Below are 16,875 nucleotides of genomic sequence, written 5' to 3' on the forward strand. Positions count from 1 at the left end.
GAAAATACGGGACAAAAATATGTTCCCACCAAGTCAGAAGCTTGGCACGGCCAGTGCCAACATGTGGCACGGCCGTGCCACCTCCAGGAGTCTCTTTTGCTGCTTTTTCTTCGGGCCCAAGTTACCCTGTTGCAGGTTTACTGTTTTACCCTTTTAGTTGCTTAGTTTCTAAGTCAATTGTAAAGCTATAAATAGAGTAGCTCTCCACCATAAACAATCATGCTTTACTTTGTTTATTTCAATTGCTATTTCAATAAAGTCTTTATTTCGTTTTACTTTCTTCTTTGCAATTTACTTTTATCGCATTCTCTCTTCTTCCCCCATGTCTACGATGAACATAAGTGAGTAGACTTCTTTGTCTTGGGATCGTTGGATAAGTCTAATGACGTAATCCGGATCAAGCCAAGTCTTAAACCCTAATTAATTGTTACCCTAATTCCTAATCTAAATTCACCGTTTTAACATGAATTAATTATTATCAAACTGTGGAAGCGAACGCGGAGGGTTTGATAATGGTTAATTCATCATCACAGATATCAATTCATAAAGCGAACGCGGAGCTTTGATATCCGAACAAGTGAATTTAGACAAGGTTTGCGAAACATGAGAATAGTCTAGCAAACCTTGGGACACATAAAGTTTCGATCTTCAAGGGTCCCAAAGGCAATCACCCATGAGAATAGGTGTGGTTGTTGGAGGGATACACTCACTGACTTCGAGAGGAGCTGTGATATGCTAAAGAGAGACTTGTCCTTAGTAATTAGGATTAACGTTTAATTATAAGTTTAAGGCTTGCTTGTGAAAAGATTCGTTATTATGATGAACCAATGATCCCAAGGCTTTTTAATATCATTGTTATTTACCTTCAAAAACTGCACTCTCCAACTTCTTATTTCTTTCTCTTCTAATCAATTTCTAAAAGCTAATTGGATTGACCAACTCCCTAGCGGAACGATAACTCTACTTACTACTATTACTTCGATAGGCCGTGCACTTGCGGTTTGGCCTTATCATGAGCTTGCTTCCTGGCACAATGGGATTCCCAACAGATTTCCTGTTACTCATCCCAAATCTATTCAGCACCTCTTTTGCATATTTGCCTTGACTAATGAAGATTCCTTTTTCACTTTGTAATACTTTCACACCTAAGAAGTAGCTCATTTTTCCCAGATCTGTCATGTCAAATTCATTCATCATGGACTGTTTAAATTCCTCAAACATCTTCTCATCATTGCCAGTGAAAATGAGATCATCTACATATAGGCTAACAATCAAAAAAATTTCCTTTCCCTTTGATTTTATGAACATAGTGTATTCTGACACGCACTTCTCAAATCCTTCCTTGATGAAATAGGTTTCTATTCTATTGTACCAAGCTCGTGGGGCTTGCTTCAAGCCATACAAAGCTTTCTTTAATTTGTATACCTTGTCTTTTCCTTCTTGTTTGTAATAACCTTGTGGCTGCTCTACATAGACATCTTCATTCAATTCACCATGAAGGAAGGCACTTTTAACATCTAGTTGAAACACACTCCATTCTTTGTGAGCTGCCAAGGCCAATATAGTTCTTATGGTATCCCACCTTGCAACTGGAGCAAACACATCTGTGTAGTCAATTCCATACTCTTGAGCATATCCCTTAGCCACAAGCCTAGCCTTGTGTTTATCAATCTCTCCCTTCTCGTTGAATTTTGTTTTGAATAGCCACTTCACACCAATTACTCTTGCACCAACAGGAGGATTGACTAACTCCCATGTTTTGTTCTTCTCAATTGATTCTAACTCTTGCTCCATAGCTTTCTTCCATTTGTCATGCTTAGTTGCTTCCTCAAATGTCAAAGGATCATCTGATTGTATGAACCCAACAAAGTTCTGAACTTCATCATCATCTTCATCTGTGCTAGGTAGATTTGTGTGATAGTCATTTAAATAGGCTGGTGGTCTCCTATTCCTCCCTGGATTCTGATCTGCATTACCTTCAGAATCAGACTCAGCATTTGGAATTGCTTCATGCACAGTGTTTGTATCTTCTGTAGTTGTGCCTACATTTTCTGCAATCACTTCAATATCACAATGTTCTTCTTTGTCTTCTAGCTCAGCAGGTTTAGACTGACCATGTTTGCCTACCTTAGACCAATCCCAGATGCCTTGTTCATCAAATACAACATCTCTACTTACTATAATTTTCTTAGAGATATGATCATAAAGTCTATAGGCCTTAGACTCCTCACTGACTCCCAAAAGGATACACTTATTGCTCTTGTCATCAAGTTTCTTTCTTTGACTATTTGGAATGTGAGCATATGCAATGCAACCAAAAATACGAAAGTGTTTTACAGAAGGTTTCTTACCAGACCATGCTTCTTCTGGAGTTGAATCCTTCACTGCAACCGTGGGACTTCTATTTTGTACATATACTGCCCAATTTACTGCTTCAGGCCATAACTCTTTAGGAACCTTTTTCATAGACAAAATGCTATGCACCATTTCCATGATGGTTCTATTTTTTCTCTCTGCCACACCGTTTTGCTGAGGGGTGTAAGCTGCTGTCAGTTGCCTTTTTACACCATTCTCACTGCAGAATTTCTCAAATTCATTTGAGGTAAACTCTCCACCTCTATCTGTTCTCAAACATTCAACAGTTTCACCACATTCCTTTTCAGCAAAAACCTTGAATTTCTTAAAACATTCTAAAGCAGCTGATTTTTCAGACAAGAAATACACCCAAGTTCTTCTAGTCATATCATCAATAAACGTAATGAGATACCTCTTACCACTGTTAGAGATTGGCTTGATAGGACCACAAATATCAGCATGGACAAGCTGCAATTTCTTTGATGCTCTCCATGTACTCTGCTGAGGAAAAGGATTTCTATGTTGTTTACCAACTAGGCAATCACTGCAAACTGTGTTAAATTCTGTGATGTCTGGAAGTCCATCTACCAATTCATTCTTAGAAAGGAATTTCAGTCCTTTGAGACTAAGATGTCCATATCTGCAATGCCAGAGGTGTGTAGTATCTTCACTTGTCACTTTTAAACATTTTTGAAGCACCGGTGAGGCATAGATGGCAAACATTCAATTTGAGGACATTTCAGATTGTAGTAACAATCCCTTCTGTTTATGATAGACCTTACACTTATTTTCTTTGAAAACAACCTCTAGCTTTCTCTCTTGAATTTGTCCAATGCTTAACAGATGATTCTTCAATTCAGGGATATAGAACACATCTATGACAGTATGAACTCGACCCTCAATATTCAGATTTATGCTACCCTTTCCCATAACAGACATTCTTGAATTATCACCTAGCTTTACCGTAGTTCTATAGTTTTCATCAAGATCATAAAACCAGTCTTTGCAGCCACACATATGATTACTACACCCAGATTCAAGAAACCATACCTATTTCTTTGGGAAAGTCTTTGATTCTGTTTGCGCCATCAAGAGTATCTCTTCTTCATCATCGAATTCCGCATAATTCACATTCTCATCTGAATTAGGGCACTCATATTGATAGTGCCCAAATTTGTGACATTTGAAGCACTCAATTTGACCCCTATTGAAAAATTGCCTTCCTCTACCTCGACCCCCTCTATTACTGTTTCTTCCTCTGCCTCTGCTTCCCATTCTTCCAGAGTTACTCACTCTCAATGCTTGTTCTTCCTCTTTCTGCCCATTCATTCTTTGTTCATGAACCAAGAGGCTGCTTTGTAATTCATCAATTGTGAGGCTCGTAACATCGTTTGATTCTTCAATTGAACAAACCACATAATTGAACCTTGTTGTCATGGACCTGAGAATCTTTTCTACAACTACCGTTTGTTCCATGATTTCACCATTCGCCTTCCTCTTGTTAGCGACGGTTAGGGTTCGAGAGAAGTAATTTTCCACAGACTCGTCTTCTTTCATGCCCAAGATTTCAAATTCCCTTCTCAAGGCTTGCAATTGGGCCCTTCTAACCTTGGTTGACGCTTGATACTTCATCTTCATCGAGTCCCATATATCCTTTGTTGTATCTTTCTTGAGAATCGTTTCCATGGTGCTACTATCAATGGCTTGGAACAGGTAATTCTTTGCCTTTAGATCCTTCAATTTCGCTTCATCAACCGCCTTGATCTGCACCGGCGTCGCCGCTGCGGGAAGCGTAGGAATTCCCGTTTCCACCAGACTCCAGAACTCCTTTGATCGAAGGAGATTTTCCATCAACATGGACCAATGATCGTAAAAACCATCAAATCGAGGAATCGCTGGTTGAACGAATTGCTTTTCTTCCGCCATTAACACCGACACAAAGTAATCACTCTACACACTCTGAACCAGGCCCGCAACCTGGCTCTGATGCCACTTTGTTAGAAATTAAGAAGACAAAGTTTATCGCAAAGTAATAATCCTAATTTTATTCAATAGCTACTGAGATATATATAGTACATCTGATTTGTTTCAAGTATACCAGGTACTGAACTAACAAATACTACTATGGGCTAAGCCCAACAAATCTAATTCAAAGCCCAATAAAAACACTGTAAAACATAAATTGGACTCACTCGCAAAATTGTAGATTCAACTCATGTTGCCAATGTGATGATCTTTTTAAAAAGTTGAGATCATATTAACATTAATGCATTGGATTATATTAAAACTAAAAGATTAAATGAGTTAAATGTTAAAAATTTGAATGGAGAAAATAATATAATGTTTATATGTATTTATAATGTTCTTACCTCAGTACCCCAATATGTGTTACTTTCATAGGTACAAGAAGCCACTACACTCGCTTCTTGTAAACTTACATCTCTTGAATCATTTTTATTAGTAGTTTGTTGACCAAATATTGCTTTTAGTGACTCTACATACATGGTAGACTTGCCATATTTGGTTTGAGCATCAAGTAGATAGTCCCCTGCAAATATGAATTAAAAAAAATTAAATTGTCTCTGCAAGCAATATGATCATAAAAGATAGGGTTAATTATGTTTCTAGTCCCTATAAAATAGCGACCTTGTAAGTTTAGTCCCTACTTAATTTTAATAGCATTTTTAGTCCCTAATTTTGTTTTTCTGCACTGAGTATTAGTCCCTACTCAATTCAAATTTGTTTAATTTATGCTTAAACTCTTAAATTTTTGAACAATTTTTTGCAGACATGTTTAGAACATTACTAAAAGTTCGTCCGCAAAAAATTATCGCAAAATTTGATTTCTACATCTAGATTTTATTACTTTTTATCTTTAACTTTTGTCGTTTTAAAAAATTCATATTTAATTCATTTCATGTCAGAAAATTCTAAATTTTAGTAAACGAACCTTTCATAGTGTTCTAATCTTGTCTCAAAAAAATCGTTCAAAAATTTAAGAGTTTAAGGATAATTAATCAAACTTTGTTTTAGCAGGGACTAAAATTATAAGTAAATTTTTTTTTATAGGGACTAAAAATGCTATTAAAATTAAGTAGGGACTAAACTTACAAGGTCGCTATTTTATAGGGACTAGAAACATAATTAACCCTAAAAGATACTTTGTCCGCCCTAAAATTGATTTTAGGGTTAAATATGTTTTTGGTCCCTATAAAATGAGGCACTTCTAAGTTTAGTCATTACTTAATTTTAATAGTTTTTTTAATCCCTATAAAATGAGGCACTTCTAAGTTTAGTCCTTACTTAATTTTAATAGTTTTTTTAATCCCTACAAAAAAAAATTTACTTCTAATTTTAGTCCCTATTAAAACAAAGTTTGTTTAATTATCATTAAACTCTTAAATTTTTGAACGATTTTTTTGAGATAAGTTTAGAACACTATGAAAGGTTCATTTACTAAAATTTAGAATTTTTTAACATGAAACGAATTAAATATGAAATTTTTAAAACAACAAAAGTTAGAGATAAAAGTAATAAAATCTGGACGTGGAAATCAAATTTTGCAATAATTTGTTGCGGAGGAACTTTTAATAATGTTTTTAACACGTCTACAAAAAATTGTTCAAAAATTAAGAGTTTATGCATAAATTAAACAAATTTGAATTGAGCAGAGACTAATACCGAGTGCATAATTTTTTTGTAGGGACTAAAAGAACTATTAAAATTAAGTAAGGACTAAACTTAAAATATCTCAATTTAATAAGGACTAAAAAAAATATTTAATCATATCTATTGGTTGGAGGTTGTGATTGGTCCTTAGGTTAGGTTTCGATGATGTTTTTATTTAGATAATGTTTTATGTTTTATGCGTAAATAGTTTAAATGTGAAAGCAACCTAGTCAATCCATGATCTCATGTCCTCTACAGTAGTTTCCTATGCTAACAAACATTGGTATTGTGTTTAGGTGTTTCATGGAAGTCAAGTTTTATCAAATTGTGTTTTTAAGTGTGTTTGATTCAATTCAAATTGTTACCAAGCAATTATGAATCGAATCATCCTTTGTCTCGGGCATTCTTAGTTTTTTAAAGGTGTGATTCAATTCAAACTTTTCATTGAATTTTGTGAATTGATTCATTTGGCCTCCCTGGTATCTGATCATTGTTTAATTAATTATCAATGTTCTTTGAATCATATAAATCTTCATATGGACTTCATGATTTGATTCAATTTATTTCCTATGCATATTTGAATCGATTTAATATTCATCTAAAAAATGATTGATTCGATTCATAGCTCTTGGGATTCTTATCAATCTTCATAGCTTTCAGATCTCCTCATTTTATATTGTTTGAATCGAATCACATGATTCAATTCAAGTTCGTTATTTTGTGGCTAAATTAACTCTTTTCACTCAGACATATATATACTCTTACACACATCTTTCTACTCATTCAATCAATTTGCAAATAGAGTCTGAAATTTCCAAACCCTCTCTCTACATTTTGTTCAGATTAAACACTGTAATACCCTCAACGTGGCACAGTAACAGTGGCGGAACCTGGCCGGCCCCGGACTTAAGCGGGATGAGTCGGACCACCGGGCTGTTAGAGGGTAACCCCACGTTGATAGGAGGAACCGAATCACATCGGAATGAGAGGGATCCGGAGGCCGTGTAGGTATGGGACTACATGGTTGAAGGAAGGCTTATAAGAATTGTTAGGTACTGCCCATATCAACAAGATGCATCTTCTTTTCGGGAGCTCAATCCATAGGAACTCCACAGTTAAGCGTGCTTGGCTTGGAGTAGTACTAGGATGGGTGACCTACCGGGAAGTTTCCCGGTAAGCATGTGAGTGAGGACAAAGCATGCTGAAAAGACTCGTGTTGGTTTGTGGGGTTAGTCGGCAATCCTGTAAGCAGTCTGGGATATTACAAACACTTTTTCTAAGAACTTTTGTAGAGTGAGGTCTAGATTGTTAGGGTGTTATAGGACTTGTAAGATTGGTTTCTCTCAAGGATCTTGATGGTGGATCAAGGATCTAAAGGAAAAAAGGCTCTTTTCACCTCTAAAGGTATTGTGGGGGTTGTTTCTCATCGATTCAAGGTTCAAGGGGATCGAATCGGAAGCATATCAAAGACGAATTCTCAGAGTAGAAGTTCAAAGGATTTCATGCAAGCTTAAGATTCGAAGACCTTGTGGCTATCCAATTTCAACAGGTCTTGAAAATTGGATCTTGTGTGATTGCTTAACATAGAATATTAGGAATCGAAAGAATCTTTGTAATCATACACTTGTAAACATTTTCATCATAGTGGAAGCCGATGGTAGAGACGTATTCTATCACGAAAATAGGATGTACCCCTAGCAAGGAAGAAAAGGAAGAACCTCTATAGATCTCGGTGTTCTACTCTCCCTTATCTTTTTACTTTTAGATATCTAAATGTGATATATGAATTTTTGAATAAAGTAATTGCCCATTGATAATGAGTTTGTCTTTAGTATAACCTAATCTCAATTTCCTTAATTGATATCTTTTATCAAACAACTTGCTCACAATCAAACTCTTAAATTAACCTCGAATAATTCTTTCATATATATTGTGTTCAAATTCATAAGAAGTGTGATTTTTTGTTAATTATTTTGGTTTGAGATAGTTTAATTTTTTTTATGGATTGTCTATTGATTGTTGAATTGACAAATAAAATTCATAGGTGAATTTCTTATTTATAGTTGAATTAGTATTTCCAACAAAGGTAACATAATTATTAGATAAAAAAAGTCTTGGTCCTCGTGAGCTTAGCTCAGTTGGTATGGACAATGCATAAAATATGCAAGGTCCGAGGTTCGAACCCTGGCCACAACCAAAAAAAAAGATAAAAAAGTCTTGGTAATGAATGTCCTAAAAATATCGGTTGAGAATATAATTCTTTTGTAATTACAATTTTTTTCATAAAAAGTTACTTCTTTTGTTTCCTTAACCATGTTTTAAGAGAACGTGTTAGAATTTTTCAAAAATAGCATTGGTTATGTTGAAAATGCTAAAGAGTGTTTTTAGGACATTAAATGAAGAAACAAAGATAGAATTATTACGTTATAAATTGATAAATAAAAATGATGAATTCAACTTTTTAAATGTTTAAAACTTGTAACTTTCAATATAAACCTATTAATTTTGTCTTTCTTAACAAGTGTCACACTTATTAACATGACCCTATAATAATGCTATATGTACCTTTTTGTTTTGGACTTCCAAAGAGTAATGCACTTCTACTTAAGTAATTTCCACTGCCAGTGAGACCTGGACCTCTTAATCCATCCATTCCTTTCCACCTTGTCTAATAGAAATGACAATATGTTAGTTCACAAACAAAATAATGTGACATAAACTAATGGATTGAAGGTGAAGATTTTAAGTTCTGGTGACCTACCATAAAAGCATTCCTAGCCTGACTATCATATATGTCTTTCTTGCTGAGGTTGTGAAACATTTGAGGGAATTGGACAAAAGCAAGATCTTTGGAGGTTTCAGGATCAAGAAAAAAGCACATGGATTGTTTGGCCGATGATGAATCATTACAATTCATATCACAATCTAAGACAAGTACATAAGGGCCATTGCTGATTAGCCCTGAAACCCTAAGCTGGAATCACATTTGATGAAATATTTAAATGATTAAGTATATACGTATGCGTGTGTATCATAATCAGGGCCGTTCCTATGAAATAGGAGGCTCGGTTCTATTTTTAAAATAGGCCCAGGTAAAATCAAAACGCAATTATTTTTGTGTAGCTAAGCTTCATTAAAAAATCAGAATCAGAAGAACTTTTAAACACGAAACAAAACAAAATAAAATTAAGTGAAAGAGATGTGAAATTTACCTAACGGTGTCGTTTGGAATATCACTCCTACGTCGTAGGAAAGGGGAAAACGAATGGTTTATGCCAAAAAGAAATAATTGTTGTGATTCTTTCAATGGGGGTGGGTATTATAATTTTTTTTTGAGGCCCATAGTTTTTAGAGGCTCGGTTCGGTAGCGCTTCTTGCTCTCCCCAAGGTCCGGCCCTGATCATAATCATAAATTTAAGGGTTAATTAAGTAAATGGTCCCAATAAATATTCATAATTTTGTTTTTAATCCCTACAAAATAAAATCACACTTTTTAGTCCTTATGACATTTTCTTTTAGCATTTTAGGGACCGAAAATGCTGACGTAAAACTTTTACAGGGACCAAAAATGTTGATGGAAAATTTTACAGAGACTAATAATGTTGACGAAATTTTTTGCAGGGACTAAAAAGTGTGATTTTATTTTGTAGGGACTAAAAATAAAATTTTGAATATTTATAGGGAACATTTACTTAATTAACCCTAAATTTAATTTAAAGAAAATTAGGAGGAATGTTTCAAGATCAAATTAAATGAGTACACACCAATGTATTGAGTGCTCCTCCTTTGTATCTATGGGGAACATCTGGTCTTCTTTCACGAGACACATAAACAACCAGTGGCAATTCCTTTTCGTCATTAATAATCTTCAAAGAATGATAAGAAGGAAAATCATCAATATGTGAACTACATATTTTTCCCAACATTTTTAAGAGGATTTTATTAATTATACTTGGATTAAACGTTATTTTTCAAAAAATTGTATTAACGGTGTCGTTTGGAATGTCACTCCTACGTCGTAGGAAAGGGGAAAACGAATGGTTTATGCCAAAAAAAAATAATTGTTGTGATTCTTTCAATGGGGGTGGGTATTATAATTTTTTTTTGAGGCCCATAGTTTTTAGAGGCTCGGTTCGGTAGCGCTTCTTGCACTCCCCAAGGTCCGGCCCTGATCATAATCATAAATTTAAGGGTTAATTAAGTAAATGGTCCCAATAAATATTCATAATTTTGTTTTTAATCCCTACAAAATAAAATCACACTTTTTAGTCCTTATGACATTTTCTTTTAGCATTTTAGGGACCGAAAATGCTGACGTAAAACTTTTACAGGGACCAAAAATGTTGATGGAAAATTTTACAGAGACTAATAATGTTGACGAAATTTTTTGCAGGGACTAAAAAGTGTGATTTTATTTTGTAGGGACTAAAAATAAAATTTTGAATACTTATAGGGAACATTTACTTAATTAACCCTAAATTTAATTTAAAGAAAATTAGGAGGAATGTTTCAAGATCAAATTAAATGAGTACACACCAATGTATTGAGTGCTCCTCCTTTGTATCTATGGGGAACATCTGGTCTTCTTTCACGAGACACATAAACAACCAGTGGCATTTCCTTTTCGTCATTAATAATCTTCAAAGAATGATAAGAAGGAAAATCATCAAGGGTGCGTTTGTTTCAAGTTATATTTGTAGATTCCCGGGAATAAAAAGATGAAAATTTGTATGCCTATGTTTGTTACAAGTTTACTAAATTTAATTCCCATCTTAAAGTTCCAAGGAATGTTATTCCTAGGAATAAATTTGGTAAACTTGAAACAAACACACCCCAATATGTGAACTACATATTTTTCCCAACATTTTTAAGAGGATTTTATTAATTATACTTGGATTAAACGTTATTTTTCAAAAAATTGTATTAAAGCGTGAGTGTTACTGGATGACTGAGTTCAATGCATTTGTTAAACTTATGTTAGGATTTTAGGTACTTTAATATCCTATGTTAATATTTTGTTGCAAGTGTTATAAGAAGATCAATGGACCTATTTTTTTATTTTTTTTTTAAAAAAAAAAAAAAGTGGTTTGCAACATTTACATATAAAATATATCTATACCTATTAATCTATACCTATTAATAAAGGGAATACTATTTTTTGGTGTAGCCTTTTTTTGTAAATCCCAAAATGCCCTTTTCAGTTATATTTTCTACACTATTAACTTCTCATCACACGCAATCAATTAGATTTTAATGCCGGTTACTTACTTTCCATTAACTTCTCACCTCACAGAATTGTTAATAACTGCTTCCCCATTCCGATTACGGAAACACACGTTGCTACATACAATACAATGATACAATCATCAATTCTACCATTTTTTTTCATTAACAATTTCTATCTATTGTTCCTATCAACAAAAAAAAAAATTCTCTATCCATTGTTATTCTTATCTCTCCATTAATTCATTTCACTGTCAACCATTTTTACTCAAAAAAATAAATAAGAGATTTCATCATGGAATGATGTTGTTAACTTACGGTAAATCATTCTTACTTCCTACAATTGTATGTACACGACTTTATTATCTCTTTCTTTCCTTTCAAATTTCCACCACGTTGGTACTTTTTTATTTCTTCTCTGTATACATTCTTCTATCTCTTTGATTATGAACCTTCTTACTTACAATTGTTGTTAATCTCTCTATAGCTTCTTTTTTTTATTGTTGTTAATCACTCTTTTTATTTCCTTCTTTTTTACCTGTTATTTATTTACTATGATTTTTGTTTATGGCAGGGGAGTTTAATTTGTTTGTGAATGAAGATGCCTCAAAATTTTGATGTTAGTTTAGTTTTATAATATAATATCGTACACTTCTTTTTTCCCTTTTGTTTTGATTCAGAGTTCTGTTTTCCTTCCTTCTATAAGATCGTATACTCTAACACCCTCATATCCAACCATATATGCATCTTCATAGTTAATTTGCATTCTCTTTTGAATTTTAAGATGATTATATTTCGATCACAAATAGACCTCACCTTGCATTGATGCTATGATATTTAACTTTTACTCTATAATTTGAACACCTTTGGTTTGAAGGAGTATAAATATCATTGATAAAATTTTGCCTATTTTATTGTTTTAATCCTTGCTACTGCCCTAAGAAAATAATTTTTGCTTTAGACTTTTTAGTTATGGACTTAATGGGTTTCCGTGGTTGGGTTTAGTTTTCCATTCAAAATGGTACGTGATTTGTGTTAATTTTTTCCCTCTTATATTTTTTATCTTCTTTTTGTTAAGTTTATACATTTTCACATTCAAATTGAGTGTTGTTGGTCTTTTCTTCACATTTCTAATTGAGATATGAATGAAGGCTATTTCGGATTCCTCATAACTAATGTCACAGGAGACACATCAGCCTTACACCCAGTCTTGATATTCTAGAATAATGCAACAACCTTGAAAGAATGAGTTAATAGAATGAATTGTATTTGTTTTTCAGTGTTGGATGTTCTTTTTAACAGTTATAGTGCAAGTAAAGCACAAATTTAGTTGCACAAAACAAATGATGCATGTCCTGTTAGTTAGATTATTTTAGACATAGTTAAAGCACTTTGAATCTACTTCAACATGAAGTTCCATTATTTTAAACATAGTTAAAGCACATTTGAATCTACTTCTACATGAAGTTTCAATATATCACTTACATTGAAGGTTTCATGCTACCATGTTTATGTTTTAACATCAGTTAAAATATGTGAAATTTTGAATTGATATGATAAATATTGATATGAATTGCTTTACAAACTTTGGAGACAAAGAGGTTTGTTTACTGATTTTAGTTAAAATATTTTCTTAATCTGTTTCTACAAACGGATGCAATGTTTTAATGTGTTAATTACCACGACCATATAACTTGGGATGCATATTTCATGTCATCCATATACATAGTTATGTGGATATAAAATTCTATACCTATTAATAAAGGGAATACTATTTTTTGGTGTAGCCTTTTTTTGTAAATCCCAAAATGCCCTTTTCAGTTATATTTTCTACACTATTAACTTCTCATCACACGCAATCAATTAGATTTTAATGCCGGTTACTTACTTTCCATTAACTTCTCACCTCACAGAATTGTTAATAACTGCTTCCCCATTCCGATTACGGAAACACACGTTGCTACATACAATACAATGATACAATCATCAATTCTACCATTTTTTTTCATTAACAATTTCTATCTATTGTTCCTATCAACAAAAAAAAAAAAATCTCTATCCATTGTTATTCTTATCTCTCCATTAATTCATTTCACTGTCAACCATTTTTACTCAAAAAAATAAATAAGAGATTTCATCATGGAATGATGTTGTTAACTTACGGTAAATCATTCTTACTTCCTACAATTGTATGTACACGACTTTATTATCTCTTTCTTTCCTTTCAAATTTCCACCACGTTGGTACTTTTTTATTTCTTCTCTGTATACATTCTTCTATCTCTTTGATTATGAACCTTCTTACTTACAATTGTTGTTAATCTCTCTATAGCTTCTTTTTTTTATTGTTGTTAATCACTCTTTTTATTTCCTTCTTTTTTACCTGTTATTTATTTACTATGATTTTTGTTTATGGCAGGGGAGTTTAATTTGTTTGTGAATGAAGATGCCTCAAAATTTTGATGTTAGTTTAGTTTTATAATATAATATCGTACACTTCTTTTTTCCCTTTTGTTTTGATTCAGAGTTCTGTTTTCCTTCCTTCTATAAGATCGTATACTCTAACACCCTCATATCCAACCATATATGCATCTTCATAGTTAATTTGCATTCTCTTTTGAATTTTAAGATGATTATATTTCGATCACAAATAGACCTCACCTTGCATTGATGCTATGATATTTAACTTTTACTCTATAATTTGAACACCTTTGGTTTGAAGGAGTATAAATATCATTGATAAAATTTTGCCTATTTTATTGTTTTAATCCTTGCTACTGCCCTAAGAAAATAATTTTTGCTTTAGACTTTTTAGTTATGGACTTAATGGGTTTCCGTGGTTGGGTTTAGTTTTCCATTCAAAATGGTACGTGATTTGTGTTAATTTTTTCCCTCTTATATTTTTTATCTTCTTTTTGTTAAGTTTATACATTTTCACATTCAAATTGAGTGTTGTTGGTCTTTTCTTCACATTTCTAATTGAGATATGAATGAAGGCTATTTCGGATTCCTCATAACTAATGTCACAGGAGACACATCAGCCTTACACCCAGTCTTGATATTCTAGAATAATGCAACAACCTTGAAAGAATGAGTTAATAGAATGAATTGTATTTGTTTTTCAGTGTTGGATGTTCTTTTTAACAGTTATAGTGCAAGTAAAGCACAAATTTAGTTGCACAAAACAAATGATGCATGTCCTGTTAGTTAGATTATTTTAGACATAGTTAAAGCACTTTGAATCTACTTCAACATGAAGTTCCATTATTTTAAACATAGTTAAAGCACATTTGAATCTACTTCTACATGAAGTTTCAATATATCACTTACATTGAAGGTTTCATGCTACCATGTTTATGTTTTAACATCAGTTAAAATATGTGAAATTTTGAATTGATATGATAAATATTGATATGAATTGCTTTACAAACTTTGGAGACAAAGAGGTTTGTTTACTGATTTTAGTTAAAATATTTTCTTAATCTGTTTCTACAAACGGATGCAATGTTTTAATGTGTTAATTACCACGACCATATAACTTGGGATGCATATTTCATGTCATCCATATACATAGTTATGTGGATATAAAATTCTATACCTATTAATAAAGGGAATACTATTTTTTGGTGTAGCCTTTTTTTGTAAATCCCAAAATGCCCTTTTCAGTTATATTTTCTACACTATTAACTTCTCATCACACGCAATCAATTAGATTTTAATGCCGGTTACTTACTTTCCATTAACTTCTCACCTCACAGAATTGTTAATAACTGCTTCCCCATTCCGATTACGGAAACACACGTTGCTACATACAATACAATGATACAATCATCAATTCTACCATTTTTTTTCATTAACAATTTCTATCTATTGTTCCTATCAACAAAAAAAAAAAAATCTCTATCCATTGTTATTCTTATCTCTCCATTAATTCATTTCACTGTCAACCATTTTTACTCAAAAAAATAAATAAGAGATTTCATCATGGAATGATGTTGTTAACTTACGGTAAATCATTCTTACTTCCTACAATTGTATGTACACGACTTTATTATCTCTTTCTTTCCTTTCAAATTTCCACCACGTTGGTACTTTTTTATTTCTTCTCTGTATACATTCTTCTATCTCTTTGATTATGAACCTTCTTACTTACAATTGTTGTTAATCTCTCTATAGCTTCTTTTTTTTATTGTTGTTAATCACTCTTTTTATTTCCTTCTTTTTTACCTGTTATTTATTTACTATGATTTTTGTTTATGGCAGGGGAGTTTAATTTGTTTGTGAATGAAGATGCCTCAAAATTTTGATGTTAGTTTAGTTTTATAATATAATATCGTACACTTCTTTTTTCCCTTTTGTTTTGATTCAGAGTTCTGTTTTCCTTCCTTCTATAAGATCGTATACTCTAACACCCTCATATCCAACCATATATGCATCTTCATAGTTAATTTGCATTCTCTTTTGAATTTTAAGATGATTATATTTCGATCACAAATAGACCTCACCTTGCATTGATGCTATGATATTTAACTTTTACTCTATAATTTGAACACCTTTGGTTTGAAGGAGTATAAATATCATTGATAAAATTTTGCCTATTTTATTGTTTTAATCCTTGCTACTGCCCTAAGAAAATAATTTTTGCTTTAGACTTTTTAGTTATGGACTTAATGGGTTTCCGTGGTTGGGTTTAGTTTTCCATTCAAAATGGTACGTGATTTGTGTTAATTTTTTCCCTCTTATATTTTTTATCTTCTTTTTGTTAAGTTTATACATTTTCACATTCAAATTGAGTGTTGTTGGTCTTTTCTTCACATTTCTAATTGAGATATGAATGAAGGCTATTTCGGATTCCTCATAACTAATGTCACAGGAGACACATCAGCCTTACACCCAGTCTTGATATTCTAGAATAATGCAACAACCTTGAAAGAATGAGTTAATAGAATGAATTGTATTTGTTTTTCAGTGTTGGATGTTCTTTTTAACAGTTATAGTGCAAGTAAAGCACAAATTTAGTTGCACAAAACAAATGATGCATGTCCTGTTAGTTAGATTATTTTAGACATAGTTAAAGCACTTTGAATCTACTTCAACATGAAGTTCCATTATTTTAAACATAGTTAAAGCACATTTGAATCTACTTCTACATGAAGTTTCAATATATCACTTGCATTGAAGGTTTCATGCTACCATGTTTATGTTTTAACATCAGTTAAAATATGTGAAATTTTGAATTGATATGATAAATATTGATATGAATTGCTTTACAAACTTTGGAGACAAAGAGGTTTGTTTACTGATTTTAGTTAAAATATTTTCTTAATCTGTTTCTACAAACGGATGCAATGTTTTAATGTGTTAATTACCACGACCATATAACTTGGGATGCATATTTCATGTCATCCATATACATAGTTATGTGGATATAAAATTATACAAAGAAGAGTAAATATATTGTATACATATGTTATCGCAATACACAAACAAAAAAAGGAGGATAAAAGGGCTTCAATAAATCTCTATTCATCCGGTTTTTAGTTCTTATATTTGTAAATGACAAACTATATATTAATTTATTTTATACAAAAAAACAAGGTATAGTATATATTTTTTAGCGCAGTAGAAA

The 16,875-nt window shown here is 32.4% G+C and overlaps 1 pseudogene across 1 annotated transcript in view; it reads right to left on the minus strand.

Moving 5' to 3' along the window:
- LOC146915953 (quillaic acid 3-O-glycosyltransferase CSL1-like) overlaps positions 1-16,875 on the minus strand; it is a 46,327-nt pseudogene that overhangs the window by 3,168 nt on the left and 26,284 nt on the right. The window contains exons 3-6 of the transcript XR_015014813.1: positions 10,561-10,662; positions 8,786-8,998; positions 8,590-8,692; positions 4,725-4,903 (exon numbers count right to left, since the gene is read on the minus strand). The product of XR_015014813.1 is annotated as a quillaic acid 3-O-glycosyltransferase CSL1-like (transcript). The remainder of the gene's footprint in view (positions 1-4,724; positions 4,904-8,589; positions 8,693-8,785; positions 8,999-10,560; positions 10,663-16,875) is intronic.

Source organism: Medicago sativa, chromosome 6 (genome assembly GCF_051527215.1).
Source record: "Medicago sativa cultivar Bolivia chromosome 6, Bolivia_mono, whole genome shotgun sequence".
NCBI classification, from domain to species: domain Eukaryota; kingdom Viridiplantae; phylum Streptophyta; class Magnoliopsida; order Fabales; family Fabaceae; genus Medicago; species Medicago sativa.